Source organism: Pseudophryne corroboree, chromosome 7, assembly GCF_028390025.1.
Source record: "Pseudophryne corroboree isolate aPseCor3 chromosome 7, aPseCor3.hap2, whole genome shotgun sequence".
NCBI lineage: Eukaryota > Metazoa > Chordata > Amphibia > Anura > Myobatrachidae > Pseudophryne > Pseudophryne corroboree.
Window position 1 is genome coordinate 119,773,676 of NC_086450.1, and position 20,426 is coordinate 119,794,101.

Consider the following 20,426-nt stretch of genomic DNA (forward strand, 5'->3'; position numbering starts at 1 on the left):
CAAGCCACCGCGAGGGCTGCGGGGGCAGTAGTTACGCCACTGCTCTGCACCTATTCTGAGGGCAGCAAGGAATGCCCCCACTTTCCTCCCATCAGCAGCTGCAGGTGTTTACAACTTGCAGGTGCTGATAACTATTGGCCTAATTCAGCATGGATCGCTATTGAGAGAAATGGCAAATCAAGCGATTATCTAACGACTGCGCATTCACAGCACTCGCATTGCGCACGCGTGAGGGGTAATAGCAATAGTAAATGCATACTGCTTATAATAGCAATGTAGCCGCTGTTTGACTGACAGGAAGCCGGCGTTTCTGGGCGTAAACCTGCCATTTTCTGGGTGTGTCAGAAAAACCGCAGGCGTGCCCAGGCCTTTTTAGGGAGGGTCTCTAACATCAGTGCAGACCACTTCCAGGCCGTCTCAGTCGCAGATTAGTGGCAGCCTTAGGCCTACTTACATTTGCTCAGACGGCAAAGTTTCTTCGATGTTCCGGGAATTGCGTATGCATCTGCGAGTGTATAGCAGAGTTGCCTACCCTCCCTCATTCTGCAAGAGACTCCCTGAAATAGCAGCAATTTCCCTGAATCCCTGAATGGTCCAGCAATCTCCCTGATTTTACCTTACCCCCATTATATAGCTGTTACATTCTTGGGGAAAAGATAAATTAGAGATATATACATTCAAATGGGATCATCAGTGCCATTTCCCTGTATTGATTATAAGGCACAATGGGCAGATGTATTAACCCGGAGAAGGCATAAGGAAGTGATAAACCAGTGATAAATGCAAGGTGATAAACACTCCAGCCAATCAGCTCCCACATGTAAATTTACAGTTAGGAGCTGATTGGCTGGTGCATTATCACCTTGCACTTAACACTGCATTATCACTGGTTTATCACTTCCTTATGCCTTCTCCAGGTTAATACATCTAATCCAATGATCCCTATGGCTACATTCATTTTAAATAAGGTTTCTCATGGCCACTTACAGTATATGTGTATACAGTATACTAACTTTGGGGCTCATTTACGTTTTGATGTAAGTCATTTTCATGACACGCCTCTCAGATACAGCAGTACACGTCCGCGCTTATAGGTGTTAATTTCACAATCTCCCTGAAATGCTTTTTCAAAAGTAGGCAAGTATGGTGCAAGTATGGTGTATAGCAAGTATGGTGTATAGCGATCTGCGACGCATTGAATAGCGATCCATGCTGAATTAGGCCCTATGGCTGTAAAATCACTGGGCTTCTCTGCAACAGTTATGCAAATGTAGACACATGAGAAAATTTGCAATGTGGTTTTGAATGTTGGTATTGTGTTTTTTGCCTTTTTGTTATAGTAAATACATGCATATTATATTTTCTGTTTTCCTTGGTATTCTATGATCTGTAATTTACAGTATACTCAAGGTATTTTGTGTAAGTGGTTGTTGATAGAGCCATTAAAGTGCACACACACATACATGTAATGAATAATTTATTGTGCGAGTTTATATTGTCAGAGTATGATGTCAGTGTCTTGGGAAAACACTGCGAGAGAACATACTCAAGACGGCTTATCAAAGAAGTGTCCAGGAATAAATACTAAAGTACGGTGGTGAAGGTGACTTAAAAGACTTGAAACTTGCCATGAACTACTCAAAAAATCAAGTATATACCAAATAAGTATTGTACATAAATGTTCTACTGTACAAGCAGAAGATTGCATAACAGTAGATTATGGACCTCATTCAGTTTGGATCGCTATTGAGACAGAAATAGCGATTTTCTCAATCCTGCTTTTGCTAAAAATCACATGTGGAGAGCTGCCCGGAAAGGTAAAAGACGCCCACTGATGCATTCGCAAAATTGCGATGCATACGCAGACATCGAGTACCATCAACCGCGGTTGACCCAGGGCTACTCAGAATAATGAGAATGCAGTCACACCGGTACCATGTTTTTAGTTGCAATCCATTGCAACTGATGTCAGATACATGAACTGAAAACAGCCATGATCCGCCTGTGTTTTTCCAATCACTCCCCACAAACACCATGTTAATACATATATACGGTCTCTACCTGTCAATCAAATTGCAACTGCATTTCACTAAATTGCTATCACAATTTAGCCTTTGTGCACGTGCAGTGCGTTCGCAGCACATGCGCAGTCTGCTGATAATCACTCAATTTATGTAAAGTATGTTGTAGCTAGCTATAGGGGTACATTTACTGAAGGTCGGTTTACATTGATTTCAAAACAATATAAAACCATGTGACAACTCAATTGAAACCCAACTGTTGATATCAGTTGGATTTTGTAATTCTAAATGCAGTCCGTTTTGAACTTTTCAGATCTACAGTTATTCAGGAAGTACTGTACACTACTCAGTGGGCTTGGGATATTTAGTTTTTTTATTTTTCCAAGACCCAGAATCCTACTGGAGTAGAGGACCAAGTGGTACCATAGACGAGGTGAGTACAGGGTCGGACTGGCCCACAGGGGAAACCCCCTGTGGGCCACACAGCTTGCAGCCCTCCTCCTCCTCTAGGGATCAGGTTCCAGTTGTATATCCAAGTGTACTTGAATTATGCAATATACATATGTTACATTATATTTCACAAGAATTTGGTTTATTACATATTTACAAAGGGGCACAGACCATGTACTCTGTAATGGGTATGGGTCGTTGGGTTGACCCAACTTAGGTCGACACTCATTAGGTAGACCACTGAAGGTCGACATTGCCATTAGGTTGACATGCATTATGTCAACATGGGTGTTAGGTCAATATGTACTAGGTCGACAGGCCAAAAGGTCGACGTGAGGTTTTTGACTGTTATTGGTGTCGTTTTCTCCGTGAAGTGACGGGGAACCCAAATTGGTGCACTGTGTCCCCTCGCATAGCTCGCTTTGCTCGCCATGCTTTGGGCAAGGTGCCTCGCTTCGCTCTGCACAGGTTACCGTTCCAATTGTAGTCCACGTGGATCGTTAAGTATGAAAAAATCCACCAAAAAAATTAGAAAATCTCATGTTGACCTTTTGACCTGTCGACCGAGTACATGTCGACCTAATGGCCATGTCGACCTAACGCATGTTGACCTAATGGCAATGCGACCTTCAGTGGTCTACCTAATGAGTGTCGACCTAAGTTGGGTCGACCTAATGACCGTATCCCCTCTGTAATGGTTAGCCAAACCTCTGTGGTGGCTGGCCAGGCCCCTACAACAGCATTCCCCGGTGGGCCATTTATGCCCCAGTCCGACACTGGGTGAGTATGTGGTGTGAGTGAATGTGTGCTTTGCTTTTTTAATATTTCCTTTCCAGGGGGACTATAGGTGTCAGCTGGCCCTAAAGATGGGTACACACACTAGACGATATTTTTAACAATTTGCCAGATTCTGATGAATCGGAACGACAAATCATTCAAATTGTCCAGTGTGTACACACTATGCGTGCTCCTGTGGCATTATCTGACACAAATAAAGGTTGGCCCTACATGCTGCTCAATCTGAAGATGTGGCTGACGACCCCGTGCTTTCAGATGCAGTGGGAGAACAATATATTGTGCAGCCATTAACCAGATCGTGCAGTGTGCACAATATATCGTTCTTTCGCATCTGCCGTCGGCTGGGTTCACAGATTGTCTTATTTGTACCCAGCTTTACTGTGTGGCCTTGCTGATACTTGTGGTTCTCCAAGTACCGGTATCCTGGCTAGGATATGTAGTCCCACTGTAAGGGACAATATTCATTCTAATTTTTACACAATAACCCTTGTGTCACGAAGCAGCGGCTGCCGCACTTACCGCTGCGCTTCATCACGTGCCTCCGGGGCGCTGGCGAAGGTTGCTGTGGTGGCTGGCATCTCCGGTGCAGTGACAGTGACTGGTCCCTACTGGCTGTGGTCATGGGTGTCGCCATTGTCCCGGCAGCCAGCTGACAGCCAATCACAGAATACAACAAGTCATGTGACCTCCTCCAATAGGAAAGGAGTGGGAGGTTTAAAAGGAATATCGTCACTCCCAAGCTGCATGGCTAGGCTCATGCCAGCTCACGGGAGTTTGCCAGAGAGACCTTGTTTACCAGTTACCCCGTTACTCAGTTCGGAGCACAGTGAGTATTGGCAGCTATACCAGTACCAAGTCTGGTTCACAGTGAGCAGTACCAGCTATACCGGTAACCAGCCCGGTTCACAGTGAGCGTTACCAGCTATACCAGTTCCCAGCCTTGTTCACAGTGCGCATTATCAGTCACAACGGTATCCAGCCCGGTCCATAGTGCTCCGGTAACCAACCCGGTCCATTAATGTCGGTAACCAGCTCGGTTTTCAGTCATACCGGTAACCAGCCCAGTTCTCAGTTATACCCGTAACCAGCCCGGTCCATAGAGCTCCAGTAACCAGCCCGGTCCAGGCACACCGGTAACCAGCCTAGTTCTCAGTCATACCGGTAACCAGCCCGGTCCATAGTACTCCGGTAACCAGACTGGTACAGGCAGACTAGTAACCAGACCGGTTCTCAGTAACTCCAGTGATCTTTTTCAGGCAGTTGCTATAGTACCCGACTAGTTTACACACCAGTTATCTGTCATCCTATTCCGTGTAGTCACTCCTACGCCCCTGCATGAGGAAGACTAAAGGGGGGTACTCAAGGAGAGATCCATGCTTAAAATCTAAGCAATCTGACTAGATTGCTTAGATTTTAAGCACAGATCACTCGTGTGTAGCCCCCTCAGCGATAGCGATGCGCGGCACTGCACATCGCTATCGCCGCTGCTAGATTGAGCCTACATGCAGGCTAATCTAGCGGGTCACTCACTTCATCCGCTGGGTGAAGTGAGCAGCCCCCATCCTCCCCCCGCATCGCTCAGCACACATCTCTCCCGTGTATACCCCCCTTTACATCCGGCACCCTCAGTTTCTGCACTCCACCAGTTCCTCTTTTTTTTTATTATTATTACTATTATTATTATTATTACCATTAATTTATATGGTCCCACAATGGATCCGCAGCACCCAATTACAGAGTAAACAAATAGACAAAACATGAAGACAATGACTTACAGTTCAATACAATATAGGACAAGTAGAGGGTATATAAACATAGCTGCGTCAGTAAACAGCACTGAAATAAGTATCAGGGTGGCAGAAACCGAAGTAGTTGGTGCAATCAAAGGGAGTATTGAAAAGAAGATTGGTTAAGTAAGAAACGTAAAAGCACATGAGGGAAGAGGGCCCTGCTCGTGAGAGCTTACATTCTTCCCGACCATTGGAAGATACTTTGGGTACACAGACACCTAGACCTACAGATGGGTCCATGTTTATCTTGACCTTTAACTGAGGCTGGGCAGTCGGACTTAATCCCCTGCTCCATTGTCCTCTGTATTGTATTGCACAATAGATGAATGGTTTATGTTAATAAACCATGTTGTGCCTAGGCGCAGCAAACTAGCCAAGATAACCGTGGACCCATCTGTATGACAACCTGCATCCACAAGGGTGTGGGGGATAATACCAGACTTCACCCTAGCCATGGGGTATCCTTGGGATGTAGGAACGCTTTTTGGGGAGTCTTTACTTACCGAGGATTCCCAAGGCTGAGGTGGGGATGAGAATGTTTTGGCAAGGGAACCCGGTCAAGGGGCCTTGGCATTACACCCCTGCTGGTAGATCCCAGAGCTGGTTGATGGAAATATGAGGGCACCTACACACTTTTCCCCCTGTATTTCCAGCACCAGGACTGGCTCATGAGCCCGGCGCTGGGGGGAGGGGGGGGGGTGCTTCTCCCAAACAGCAGTGTCACAAGCAGGTCTATTGTATAGTTTTCTTCAAGGATTGATTGCAAATTGGCTAACATTTGCATACTGTACAATAGAGATGAGCGCCTGAAATTTTTCGGGTTTTGTGTTTTGGTTTTGGGTTCGGTTCCGCGGCCGTGTTTTGGGTTCGAACGCGTTTTGGCAAAACCTCACCGAATTTTTTTGTCGGATTCGGGTGTGTTTTGGATTCGGGTGTTTTTTTCCAAAAACACTAAAAAACAGCTTAAATCATAGAATTTGGGGGTCATTTTGATCCCAAAGTATTATTAACCTCAAAAACCATAATTTACACTCATTTTCAGTCTATTCTGAATACCTCACACCTCACAATATTATTTTTAGTCCTAAAATTTGCACCGAGGTCGCTGTGTGAGTAAGATAAGCGACCCTAGTGGCCGACACAAACACCGGGCCCATCTAGGAGTGGCACTGCAGTGTCACGCAGGATGTCCCTTCCAAAAAACCCTCCCCAAACAGCACATGACGCAAAGAAAAAAAGAGGCGCAATGAGGTAGCTGTGTGAGTAAGATTAGCGACCCTAGTGGCCGACACAAACACCGGGCCCATCTAGGAGTGGCACTGCAGTGTCACGCAGGATGGCCCTTCCAAAAAACCCTCCCCAAACAGCACATGACGCAAAGAAAAAAAGAGGCGCAATGAGGTAGCTGTGTGAGTAAGATTAGCGACCCTAGTGGCCGACACAAACACCGGGCCCATCTAGGAGTGGCACTGCAGTGTCACGCAGGATGGCCCTTCCAAAAAACCCTCCCCAAACAGCACATGACGCAAAGAAAAAAAGAGGCGCAATGAGGTAGCTGTGTGAGTAAGATTAGCGACCCTAGTGGCCGACACAAACACCGGGCCCATTTAGGAGTGGCACTGCAGTGTCACGCAGGATGTCCCTTCCAAAAAACCCTCCCCAATCAGCACATGATGCAAAGAAAAAGGTTAGGTGGTATACAATTATGGACGGGCTGCCGAGTGCCGACACAGAGGTAGCCACAGCCGTGAACTACCGCACTGTACTGTGTCTGCTGCTAATATATAGACTGGTTGATAAAGAGATAGTATACTCGTAACTAGTATGTATGTATAAAGAAAGAAAAAAAAACCACGGTTAGGTGGTATATACAATTATGGACGGGCTGCCGAGTGCCGACACAGAGGTAGCCACAGCCGTGAACTACCGCACTGTACTGTGTCTGCTGCTAATATATAGACTGGTTGATAAAGAGATAGTATACTCGTAACTAGTATGTATGTATAAAGAAAGAAAAAAAAACCACGGTTAGGTCACTGGTATATACAATTATGGACGGGCTGCCGAGTGCCGACACAGAGGTAGCCACAGCCGTGAACTACCGCACTGTACTGTGTCTGCTGCTAATATATAGACTGGTTGATAAAGAGATAGTATACTCGTAACTAGTATGTATGTATAAAGAAAGAAAAAAAAACCACGGTTAGGTCACTGGTATATACAATTATGGACGGGCTGCCGAGTGCCGACACAGAGGTAGCCACAGCCGTGAACTACCGCACTGTACTGTGTCTGCTGCTAATATATAGACTGGTTGATAAAGAGATAGTATACTCGTAACTAGTATGTATGTATAAAGAAAGAAAAAAAAACCACGGTTAGGTGGTATATACAATTATGGACGGGCTGCCGAGTGCCGACACAGAGGTAGCCACAGCCGTGAACTACCGCACTGTACTGTGTCTGCTGCTAATATATAGACTGGTTGATAAAGAGATAGTATACTCGTAACTAGTATGTATGTATAAAGAAAGGAAAAAAAACCACGGTTAGGTCACTGGTATATACAATTATGGACGGGCTGCCGAGTGCCGACACAGAGGTAGCCACAGCCGTGAACTACCGCACTGTACTGTGTCTGCTGCTAATATATAGACTGGTTGATAAAGAGATAGTATACTCGTAACTAGTATGTATGTATAAAGAAAGAAAAAAAAACCACGGTTAGGTGGTATATACAATTATGGACGGGCTGCCGAGTGCCGACACAGAGGTAGCCACAGCCGTGAACTACCGCACTGTACTGTGTCTGCTGCTAATATATAGACTGGTTGATAAAGAGATAGTATACTCGTAACTAGTATGTATGTATAAAGAAAGGAAAAAAAACCACGGTTAGGTCACTGGTATATACAATTATGGACGGGCTGCCGAGTGCCGACACAGAGGTAGCCACAGCCGTGAACTACCGCACTGTACTGTGTCTGCTGCTAATATAGACTGGTTGATAAAGAGATAGTATACTACTAATATTATATACTGGTGGTCAGGTCACTGGTCACTAGTCACACTGGCAGTGGCACTCCTGCAGCAAAAGTGTGCACTGTTTAATTTTAATATAATATTATGTACTCCTGGCTCCTGCTATAACCTATAACTGGCACTGCAGTAGTGCTCCCCAGTCTCCCCCACAATTATAAGCTGTGTGAGCTGAGCAGTCAGACAGATATATAATATATATAGATGATGCAGCACACTGGCCTGAGCCTGAGCAGTGCACACAGATATGGTATGTGACTGAGTCACTGTGTGCTGTGTATCGCTTTTTTCAGGCAGAGAACGGATTATAAATAAAAGTGGTGGTCACTGGTCACTATCAGCAAAACTCTGCACTGTACACTACTGAGTACTCCTAATGCTCCCCAAAATTAGTAAATCAAGTGTCTCTCTAATCTATTCTAATTCTAAACGGAGAGGACGCCAGCCACGTCCTCTCCCTATCAATCTCAATGCACGTGTGAAAATGGCGGCGACGCGCGGCTCCTTATATAGAATCCGAGTCTCGCGATAGAATCCGAGCCTCGCGAGAATCCGACAGCGTCATGATGACGTTCGGGCGCGCTCGGGTTAACCGAGCAAGGCGGGAAGATCCGAGTCGCTCGGACCCGTGAAAAAAAACATGAAGTTCTGGCGGGTTCGGATTCAGAGAAACCGAACCCGCTCATCTCTACTGTACAATACATTAAAGTTACAATGGTACTTTAAAAAGGAACTCTCCTAATTTCCTCCATCTATGCCTCTGTGGTTGAACACATTGCTTTTGTTGTTTTGTATTTTTTGTGTGCTGACAGGTTTAGCATCTGCCGTTCTACTTTTGATAAACATTGTCTCAATTTACATCATCCGGAAAGTATTCACAACGCTTCACTTTTTCCACATTTTGTTATGGTACAGCCTTATTCAACACTGGAATAAATTATTTTTCCCCTCAAAATTCTACACACAATAGTCCATAATGACAATGTGAAAATAGTTTTTTTGAGATTTTTGCTAATTTATTAAAAATAAAAAAATAGGGGAGCATGAGCGCGCCTCGGGGAAAGAGCAGCTGTGTGTGGCGGGGGGTGGAGAGCGAGAGAGGCCGAGAGCAGCGGTGGGGGGAGAGGGGCTCGGACAGAGACATGCTGAGGTTTCAGTCCCTTGAAGATGGTGATGGCTTCCCTGATCTGGAGGAGGATGAAGACATTGACCAGTTTAATGATGACACCTTTGGAGCAGGAGCAATTGATGATGACTGGCGAGAAGCACATGAGCGCCTGGCAGAGATAGAGGGCAAGGTCCCGAGCGCTCATGTTTTGGGCAGAAGTTCATCTTCCAACCTTAATCCTCTGGGGGACCAATAGGAAGAGTTGAAGCATAGTCTGAGCCAGCTGGTGAAGGAGATAAAAGAGCCAGCATTGCCACGGGGGTCACATACACATCTTTCTTCTGGGATGAACTCAAGTATATGGGATTCTTCTCCCAGTCTGCGGCCAATCAGAGGCCCCCCCCCCTTACAGAGGATATGAGTCCACTCTCTATTTTACACGAATACGATTTGGCTCCCAAGCCCCCTCCTGGTCACGATGATGGTGAGCGAGATGCCTCAGAGAGAGCCTTGCCTCGACGATCTACCTCCCCCCCCCATCATTGGTAGTCCTCCAGTGCGAGCTGTACCTATTGGGACTCCACCTAAACATATTGGCCCCATGTTCACTAAGCAACAGGTTTTGTGCCCAAATCCCATCCACATTCGAGCAGCCTCTTCCCCTTTCAACAGCCACCCGAGTAATCCGGTGTCACTATTGAGACACCCGTTCCCTTCTGCCCTCTCTCCACTTCAGCGGGCACAGCTGTTAGGGGGAGCTCAGACAGCTGCTGGCCGGATGTTTCCCAGCCAGTTTGCATGTCCTGCTGGCCTTCACGGCCCCGCTATGGCTGGCATCAGTCCTAAGCTTCTACAGGGGCACGTAGGTCCGATGGTCACCCCCAGTTAGTGGAGGAATTAGACCCTTTTTTGGTGTTCCCTCTGCATCTGCCTCTGAAGAATCTAAGGTCTCAGCAGCTGCAGTTCCGCCCAGACACCACTCACCTGCACCCGCAACACAGACGCCTGCTTCACAAGCGCCAGCAGAACCGGATCCTGCATCGGGGTGTGAATGGCTCCGTAGTGGACCAACCTTCATGACCCCAACACACAGAACTTAACCGGCGAGACCCTTACGCGGGTCTTATGCTGCAACGAGAAAAGGAATGGGTTTGTCGTATCCAACTCCTCCAGCTACAGAGCACTCACTCCTAACACAACGACTTCTACTATCAGAATTACTTTGAGAAGCTAGACAAGCTGTCTTCTAACCAAGACAGACCGAGTGAGGGCCCAAATAAGGAGCGGACGAAACGCATCACACCACAACTGGCCAAACTGGAGCACGCGTACAATCCAGTGTAGTTTGAAGGCTGTCTTGGTAAACTTACTGTCTCCAGTGTGAATAACCCCAGAAAGATGATGGACGCTGTGGCAACCCATTGTTCTGATGAAGATGAAACTCGGGAGAAGCAAGTGCGGGACAAGAGGTGCCAGACGCTTGTTGCTATTGAGAAGGCATTTTCCATGGTGCTGTAGTTGGAAGATTTTGAGCGACGTTTCTCCCTGTGCTGTGAAGATGAAGAGCGGGAAGCACTGACTGTCGAACGCAGGCAGAAACTGCAGCAGCTCTGTGACATCCTCAGGGGGTAGGAAGGAGGCGAGAGAGCAGCTGAGGAGCAGTTTGTGCAGATCATGTGTATCAGGAAGTGGAAGCGGCTGGTGGGCCGTATGTTCCAACTTCTTCCTCTGCAGCAGGGCACAGCCTTGCTTTCCACCACAGCCCACAGCTTGCCCTTCCTCATCAAGAAGGATTTCCAAGATCAGATTCTGGCTACTCCATGTGCCCATGTAATTATGCAGATGTCTGCAGCAGCCGTCACCTCACTTCTACAGAGTATGTGTGGATCTGGGGTGTCTTCCCCGCAGCAGCAACTTTCATCAGTGCTACAGAACAAGTTCAGACTCACTCTCCTTTGCCAGCTTCTGGATCGGGCTGAAGATTTGCTGAGCTCTGAGTTTCCCACAACATTAAACCAATCTCTCTGGACACCACTGGTTGCACAAGTCGCCCATTGCCTTCTGCAGATCCAAGCAGCATCCCTGCCTCAGCCCCTCTGCTCCCCATCTCCGGCGCTGCTTCACTTCTCACGGTACCTGGATGATCAGAGTCTTGCCCAGCTGCGGTCAAAGCTCCGGTGCGTTCCCAGTCCATGATCAAAAATGGCGCCTTGGACTCAGCAGCAGCAAACTCCGTTCCCACCCTTTGCTTCAAGGGTTTTATGAGATTTTATTAAGAAACCCGCAAAGGTGAGACTGAAACATTTAGAGTGAAAAGTGAAGGTGACTGACAGATGAGAGGCCTACGTCTGCTTTCTCTGCATCGCCACCTACTGGACAACGCAGCCAAAAATCAATCAGTGTGTATGAAGCTAAAGCCCGCAGCATTTCTCATGTAGAATTTTAAAGATTGGCTCTGAGACTCTTCATTGCTAACATTACCCAAAGGGTCTTTCAGATGAAATATATATAGCTAGCTCCGTGTACATAAATATAAAGTATTATTAAAGCGGACTCTTAAATCACAAAAAAAAAAAAAACCTAAGAAAGCACATGTACATAAAATATTCACAGCCTTTGCTCAATACTTTGTTGATGCACCTTTGGCAGCTATTACAGCCTCACGTTTTTTTGAATATGATGCCCCAAGCTTGGCACACCTATCTTTGGGCAGTTTTCGCCCATTCCTCTTTGCAGCACCTTTCAAGCTCCATCAGGTTGGATGGGAAGCACCGGTGCACAGCCATTTTCAGATCTCTCCAGAGATTTTCAATCGGATTCTAGTCTGGGCTCTGGCTGGGCCACTCAAGGACATCCACAGAGTTGTCCTGAAGCCACTCCTTTGATATCTTGGCTGTGTGCTTAGGGTCATGATCCTGCTGAAAGATGAACCGTCACCCCAGTCTGAGGTCAAGAGTGGTCTGGAGCAGGTTTTCATACAGTATGTCTCTGTACATTGCTGCATTCATCTTTCCCTTTATCCTGACTAGTCTCCCAGTTCTTGCCACTGAAAAACATCACCACAGAGTGATGCTGCCACCACCATGCTTCACTGTAGGGATGGTATTGGCCTGGTGATGAGCGGTGCCTGGTTTCCTCCAAACATGATGCCTGACATTCACACCAAAGAGTCCAATCTTTGTCTCATTAGCACAGAGAATTTTGTTTCTCATGGTCTGAGAGTCCTTCAGGTGCATTTTGGCAACTCCAAACAGGCTGCCATGTGCTTTTTGCTAAGGAGTGGATTCCGTCTGGCCACTCTATTATACAGGCCTGGTTGGTGGATTACTGTAGATGTGGTTGTCCTTCTGGAAGGTTCTCCTCTGTCCACAGAGGAATGCTGTAGCTCTGACAGAGTGTCCATCGGGTTCTTGCTCACCTCCCTGACTAGGGCCCTTCTCCCCTGATTGCTCAGTTTAGATGGCCGGCCAGCTCTAGGAAGAGTCTTGGTGGTTCCAAACTTCTTTCATTTACTGATGGAGGCCACTGTGCTCATTGGGACCTTCAAAGCAGCAGATATTTTTCTTACCCTTCCCCAGATTTGTGCCTCGAGACAATCCTGTCTCAGTGGTCTACAGACAATTCCTTTGACTTCATGCTTGGTTTGTGCTCAGACTTGCACTGTCAAGTGTGGGACCTTATATAGACAGGTGTCTGCCTTTCCAAATCATTCAACTTAATTTACCACAGGTATACTTCAATTAAGTTGTAGGAACATCTCAAGGATGATCGGTGGAAACAGGATGCACCTGAGCTCAATTTTGAGCTTCATTGCAAAGGCTGTGAATACTAATGTACATGTGATTTCTTAGTTTTTTATTTTTAATAAATTTGCAAAAATGTAAAAAAAAATTTTTTCACATTGTCATTATAGGGTATTGTGTGTAGAATTTTGAGGACAATAATGGATTTAGGGGGACATTTACTAAGCAGTGATAAGAGCGGAGAAGTGAGCCAGTGGAGAAGTGGCCCCATCAACCAATCAGCAGCTCTGTATCATTTTATAGCATGCAAATTATAGATGTTACTTCAGTGCTGATTGGTTGCCATGGGCAACTTCTCCACTGGCTCACTTCTCTGTGCTTATCACTGCTTAGTAAATGTCCCCCTTAGTCCATTTTGGAATAAGGCTGTAACATAACAAAATGTGGAAAAAGTGAAGTGCTATTAATGCTTTCCGGATGCACTGTACCTTGCTGGTTTATAATAACAGTCCCATAATTGAAATTCTGCACAATATTCAGACCTAGCAGTTGTCCGATGTTTTTTGAAGTGCACATGTGTCCAACTTGCACTGCACATGCATCCGAAGGGTTACCGCCAGGGGAAGCAGAATTAATTTGGATGCATACAGAGGCAATTTTAGTGGGAATTCCCGGGTGGTGACAGGGGTGTGGTTAGTGGTTAGCCAGGTAAGAGCATGTCACAGTCAGTGATGGCATCTAAAGATAAAGGTGCACTAACCTAGTTGTCCACAATCAGATGGACATTCTGTAGCCATAGGGCTGGTGCAATGTTTGATGGTGGAAGTGAAATGCCATCAATATTGCAACTTTTTTATGTAAAACGGCAGATTAACACCACAGTCGATGGGCATCTCTTTACAAATTTCATTGAATGTGGCATTAGCATAAAGACACAGTCCTGCTGCTTAAAAAGATGTAATGTTAACTCAGAATTGGCTCTGTAGCTTGCAGTCAGTTTACTTTTGTAGCTCCTACTTTGTGGTTGATCACTTGTATCTGTAGTCTCAGTTTCTAACATGCTTCCAGCTGTTGGCATATCTAGAATCACTTATGGTGTTGTAGTACCTAACTTGTCTTTGCTTGAAGCTGTTTCGTAAAATACTACATCACTTTACTTTATAAGCTTTTGTAATCTGTATCTTTTGTTCTTTTGACAATATTCAAGCATGGTACATGAGATGGACTTGGAATCTAACTTGGGTCTCCTTTCTTTAGGGACCTGGGCATATGCCCTACATCCAGAGACCTGGAGATGTTTGACACTTGGCTTTTTAGTGGACCCACCTCCAATGGTGATTTACCTTTGACTGCCACTGTAGGAGTTCCACTATTGAAATACACTGCAGTTAGGACTGCCTCTGCTCAAAATCTCATGCCCTTGCGCATCACTTAGCATAGTCCATACTTCCTCAACGATTATTCTGTTTGCCCTTTCACTCATGCCATTCTGTTCAGGTGTGTATGCAATCATTAGCTGGTGTTGGATGCAACTCTTCTTTGTCAGACCTTAGCACTTTTATTTTTAGGCCTCTTTGAGTTTCCACCAAACTCTTGTGTTCTGCAATTTTACTGGTTTACTTTTAGCTTTCAGGGTGTATAAATGCATCATCTTTGTAGTAACAGCTATGAGTGTTATAAAGTAGTGGTTTCCACTCACTGACTCCACCTCCATCGGTCCACACATGTCCAGTTGCAGTTGCACAAAGTATGTAATGTACCGATGTTCAGTACATTGCGCATTCACTCTACCCATACTGTACATGTGTAGTATGTGTCCTGGATCCTCGGACATAGTAAGGCTGCAGACATTAGGAGATTAACATTCTGCAGCCATTTGGGGGCAGGTGGGGGATGTTAATGGCCTCAATTTCATATAACCGAGGTGTGTCATCTTCATTTTGTGGGAGTACCGAAGTCAGCATCTCCATCTTCCAGTGGAGATTTCCTGGCCTCAGTGACAGAGCTGGGGCAGCCAGTCTGCATAACTTCATGGATTACTCAACTGGCTGATGGTGTCGCAGGTGATCCAATGCTGTGTCCTTGGATGCTGCACTGGATCACATATGCATGCAAGAAGCAACTACTTATACCAGATACCTCCTTCTGCATTACCATATCTTAGCCTTTCTGCTTCCAAGTAAGCAGCAGTGATGCACTTTCCATTCACATCTGAATCACCTCCAATGTGCACTAGTTCCAATGGTGCATTAGTTCTGGATGTGGACTCTGGAAAGGGACAATGTGTTTGCTTGCCCTTCACACAACTTTCACATTTTGGTCTCTCTGGGTTGTCCACGGACATCCCCAGCACCATGCCATCTAGAAGCTTCTGTACATTGCTTTACCCTAGCAGAACCAATCTCCTATTCCACAGCCATTGATGGTTTGGGAACTAAAAGTGGCCCTGGAATAATTTCTGGATGTGTCTTCACATGGGTTTCACCAAATCAACTGTAGGCGGAACCAACAACAAAGTAGGCAGGATCAGTATTTCACTATACCTGGATATGTTGGTAATAGGCAAGGCTAAAGCTGGCCATTTACCAAACAAATGTACCTATGCATGTCTCTCAGACCTCCACACATGCAATCAGGCCTTCACATACAGTATGGCAAACATCTCTATTGTATGTATATTTATACAGATGGTAAAATAAGTATTGAACACTCAAAATTTTTCTCAGTAAATATATTTGTAATGGGGCTATTGTAATGAAATTTTCACCAAATGTCAGCCACAACCCATGCAAAGATATCACACCATACAGTAGATGTCCATAAATTAAGTTATGTGTAATATTGTGAAATGACACAGAGAAAAAGTATTGAACACATGAAGAAAGGAAAGTGTAAAAAGGCATGGAAAGCCAAGACACCAGCTAAAATCTATCAATAATTAGAAATCAATCCTGCCCCTTGTCAGTGCAAATTAATATAAGCTGGTTCAGTCCCATCTGTTGGCCTACAAAAAGACAAGAAACATCTCATGATGGGTAAAAGCAAAGAGCCCTCTCAAGACCTTCACAGCCTTATTGTTGCAAAACATACTGATGGCATTGGTTACAAAAGGCTTTCTAAACTTCTGAATGTTCCAGTGATCACTGTTGGGGCCATAATCCGGAAGTGGAAAGAACATTTCACCATAAACTGGCCACAACCAGGTGCTTTATGAAAGTGGAGTGAAAATAATTGTCAGAAGAGTTGTCCAAGAGTCAAGGACCACTTGTGGAGAGCTTCAGAAAGACCTGGAATTAGCAGAACAATTGTTTCAAAGAAAAACAATACAATAAGTAATGCACTCAACCACCATGGCCTGTATGCATGCTCACCACGCAAGACTCAGTTGCTGAAGAAAAAGCATGTTGAAGCTCGTTTAAAGTTTGCTGCACAACATTTGGACAAGCCGATGAAATACTGGGAGAATATAGTCTGGTCAGATGAGACCAAAATTTAACTATTTGGATGCCATAATACACACCATGTTTGGAGAAGAAACATCACTGTACATCACCCCAAAAACACCATACCAACAGTTAAGTTTGGAGGTGGAAACATCATGGTGTGGGGCTGTTTTTCAGCATTCGGTACTGGCATACTTCATATGATTGAAGGAAAGATTAATGGAAAAATGTGCCGAGACATTCTTGATAAAAATCTGCTGCCTTCTACCAAGATGCTGAAGATTAAATGAGGGTGGGCATTTCAGCAAGACAATTATCCCAAACACACAGCCAAGGACACTCTCAGTTGGTTTCAGAAGAAGAAAATAAAGCTGCTAGCAAAGGTCAACACATGAAAAGGTTGACATGACTTTTTCACATTTTATTTTTCATATTTTTAACTTTTTCATTCTTTGTGATCCACGTGGACTATGATTGGGAATAGTAACCTGTGCCGAGCTCAGTAGTAATAGAGCACCTTGCCCGAAACATGGCGAGTAAAGCGAGCCATGTGAGGGGACATAGTGTACTAATTGGGGTTCCCTGTCACTTTATGAAGAAAGTGACACCATTTAAAAAAAAAACCTCATGTCAACCCTTTCCCATGTCGACCATTTCCCATGTTGACTTAATGACCATGTCAACCTTTTTCAGGTGTCGACCTAGTCACTGTCGACCAAAAGTGGTCGACCTAATGACTGTCAACCTAGTTACTGTCGACCCAACAATCCACACCCCATGAGAAAGGGGGCTGAGGCACATAAAGGGGGATTGGCAGAGGCACACAGGGAGGGATGGCAGAGACACAGGCAGCTGATAGAGGTTTCAGAGGCACACGTGATGCTAGTGGGGGGGTAGAGGCACACATGGGGAGGATGGCCAAGCACAGCTGGGGAAATTCTGAGTGCCTCCCTCTGTGTAACCCTGGCCCAGCCTATGGCATACCCTCCAACATGACACGCTCCATTAGGTACAAAATGCTCTGTTCCTGGACTTCTTTGCCAGTGGTAGTTACAGAGGTGAGGCTGCAGCGCAGTTCAAAATTCAAATAATTGAGCCACACCAACTGCCACTGAGTCCTGGCCGGTGATGTTTGGCAGTGTTTGGGGTGGCAGTAGGGGTGACTCCCCTAGGTGAATTTTGGACTGTGCTGCAGCCCCACCTCTGTAACTGCTACTGGTAAGGAAGTCCAGGAACAGAGCATTTTGTACCTAATGGAATGGGTAATGTTGGAGGGTATGCTATGGTAGCAGAGGTAGAAGGGAGGAGCAGTAGGAGACCTGGGGGAGGGGCAACATGTTGTACACTTTTATTATTATTATTACATTTTATTTATAAGGTGCCACATGTGTTTCGCAGCGCCGTACAAAGGACAGTACAGGGGACAAAACATTGCATTACAGTAAATAAATAACAAAAATAGAGTACAGGTAACAGAGCACCACACATTCTCAAGACATAGTACAGCTAAGATGTAAGTATTAAGGGAGTGATCATCGTACTACTAGAGGCTGGTGGTCATAGATGGAGATGAGCCTTTACTAGCAGGATAAAAATGGTCGTTGAGTAGGGGAGAGCTGTGAGTGAAATGTGTTGAGACGAGGGCTTAGATAACAAGAGGAAAGAGGGCCCTGCTCTGAAGAGCTAACAATCTATTGGGGAGGGGCGACAGACAGATGACAAGAGGTGCAGGCAAGCGGGAGGTAGCCTGATGGCAGTATGCAAGCAAAGCTGAGATGTTCACGGCATGAGGCAGGGGGTGGAGGCGCGGCTTCAGCTCTGGGTTATGCATTAGAAGGGTACGCTTTGATGAATAGGTGGGTTTTTAGAGCCCGTTTGAAGCTTTGCAAGGTTGGGGAGAGTCTAATGGAGCGGGGGAGTGCGTTCCACTGAAGGAATGCAGCACGTGCAAAATCCTGAACTCGTGCATGGGAAGCAGTGACCAGGGCGGTGGAGAGGCGACGGTCATTAGTCGACCGTAGGGGGCGGGAGGGAGTATGAAGGGAAAGGAGGTTGGAGATGTAGGGAGCAGTGGAATTAGAGATGGCCTTGTATGTGAGGGCGAGGAGTTTGAAGAGGATTCTGTAGGGGAATGGGAGCCAGTGTAGATTTTGTTGAAGGGGAGTGGCAGATGTGGTGCGGCGGGAGAGGAAGCTAAGCCTAGCTGTGGAGTTCAGGACAGATTGGAGGGGAGCAAGATGGGAGCAAGCGAGGCCAGTGAGGAGGACATTGCAGTAATCAAGTCGTGAGATGACCAGTGAGTGGATGATGAGTTTAGTTGCACTCTGGGAGAGATATGGCCTGATACGAGCAATGTTGCGTAGCTGAAAACGACAGGATTGTGCCAGAGCTTGGATGTGGGGTGCAAAGGAGAGGGAGGACTCAAGAGTGACGCCCAGGCAGCGGAGTTGGGGAACGGGGGAGATGGTGGTGTTGTCAACAATGATGGAGATATTGGTCGGGGGTGTTGCTCTGGATGGGGGGAAGATGATGAGTTCCGTTTTGTCCATGTTGAGCTTTAGAGAGCGTTCAGACATCCAGGAGGAGATTGCAGAGAGGCAGCTGGAAACCTGAGAGAGGACAGAGGGGGACAGATCAGGAGATGAGAGGTAGAGTTGTGTGTCATCAGCATAGAGGTGGTATTGAAGGCCAAATGAGTTAATGAGCGCACCCAGGGAAGAGGTATACAGGGAGAACAGAAGGGGTCCAAGGACAGAACCCTGAGGGACACCAACAGGAAGGATGGAAGGGTGTGAGGTGGTGCTTGAGGCAGACACAGAGAAGGAGCGGTTAGGGAGGTAAGAAGAAAACCAGTCAAGGACATTGCTAGAGAGGCCAGCGTTTTGGAGTGTGCCGAGGAGGAGAGGATGATCTACGGTGTCAAAGGCAGCAGAGAGGTCCAGAAGGATGAGCAGAGAGAAGTGGCCCCTGGATTTGTAGGGAAGTCTTAGGGGAGGTAGCTGAGCTCGTACAGAGAGGGGAGACTGTAGTCCCCTGATAGAGTGGTGGAGAGGGGCACACATGCCCCATCTAAAACCTGAATCTAATGATCAATGCCTGACAGAGGGGCCTACTGGTGTTGATGATCCCAGCACCGAGTTGCTTCTTACAAACTCAGGCAGACATCTGCCTGTGAGTGAGAATTAGGCTGCTGCCACGATCATCAGCTCTAGCTGTACCCCTCTGATCGGCCCAGTATACTGTTCTCCCTGTCTTCAGATTAATCCAAATCCCCTCTTCACCTGTCTCCAGCTCGTTGGTCCCTCCAGCTTCTCAGACCAGGTGGCTGATGTAAAATACACTGTCTTACCTGCTTAGTTCCGCCCACCGTCACCCTCTTCAGTCATCCCAGCCACTCAGCCCCATGAGTAATTATCTGCCAGGCCATATACTTCATACTGTCGCTGGCCACCTGTCATTTTACACAGTACGGCCCGGCTGCCTGTCATGGAAGACTGTATGGCAGGGGAAAAAAATCACATGGTAGACAGGCAGCCTCACTGATGCATCAGCCTCCATAGAATCTTCACGGAAAATTCAATAGCCAATCCATCCCTTCCACAGTTGCATGAACTGGCTGGAGATCAGAAGCCACCATTGCACAATACTCATCAGTGTCTGGGCTGTACAGTTGCTGGTTTTGGTTTGCCACTACATTTATAGTCCCTATTTTTTTGTTCACAATACACTTTTCCAGTACACTGATTGCAAACAGTACATCTTCAATGTATTTGACAGCTGTTTTGCCCTTGATCCTTAAGCACACAGTAATTGTCCTGACTTTCATGGCATTTAGGACTTTGGGCCGTATTCAGTATGGATCGCATCAGCGCACACGCGGCAGCCTTTCTGCATGTGTGCACACAGTGAAATGCGATCACTTCTCACTTATGCAAATGCCTCTGCCTGATTGACAAAGGTCGTTCGCGGGGCTGTCCTTGCCGACGACACAGTGTTGTGGGGGTGGTAACGCGGCATTGGGTGGGCATGTCATA

General features: G+C 46.2%; 1 long non-coding RNA gene and 1 pseudogene across 1 annotated transcript in view; one reads left to right on the forward strand and one right to left on the reverse strand.

The window, feature by feature from the left end:
- LOC134943441 (uncharacterized) overlaps positions 1-20,426 on the reverse strand; it is a 62,030-nt gene that overhangs the window by 31,581 nt on the left and 10,023 nt on the right. The gene's annotated exons all lie outside the window — the stretch shown is intronic.
- On the forward strand, positions 9,223-11,588 carry LOC134943440 (protein PAT1 homolog 1-like; annotated as a pseudogene).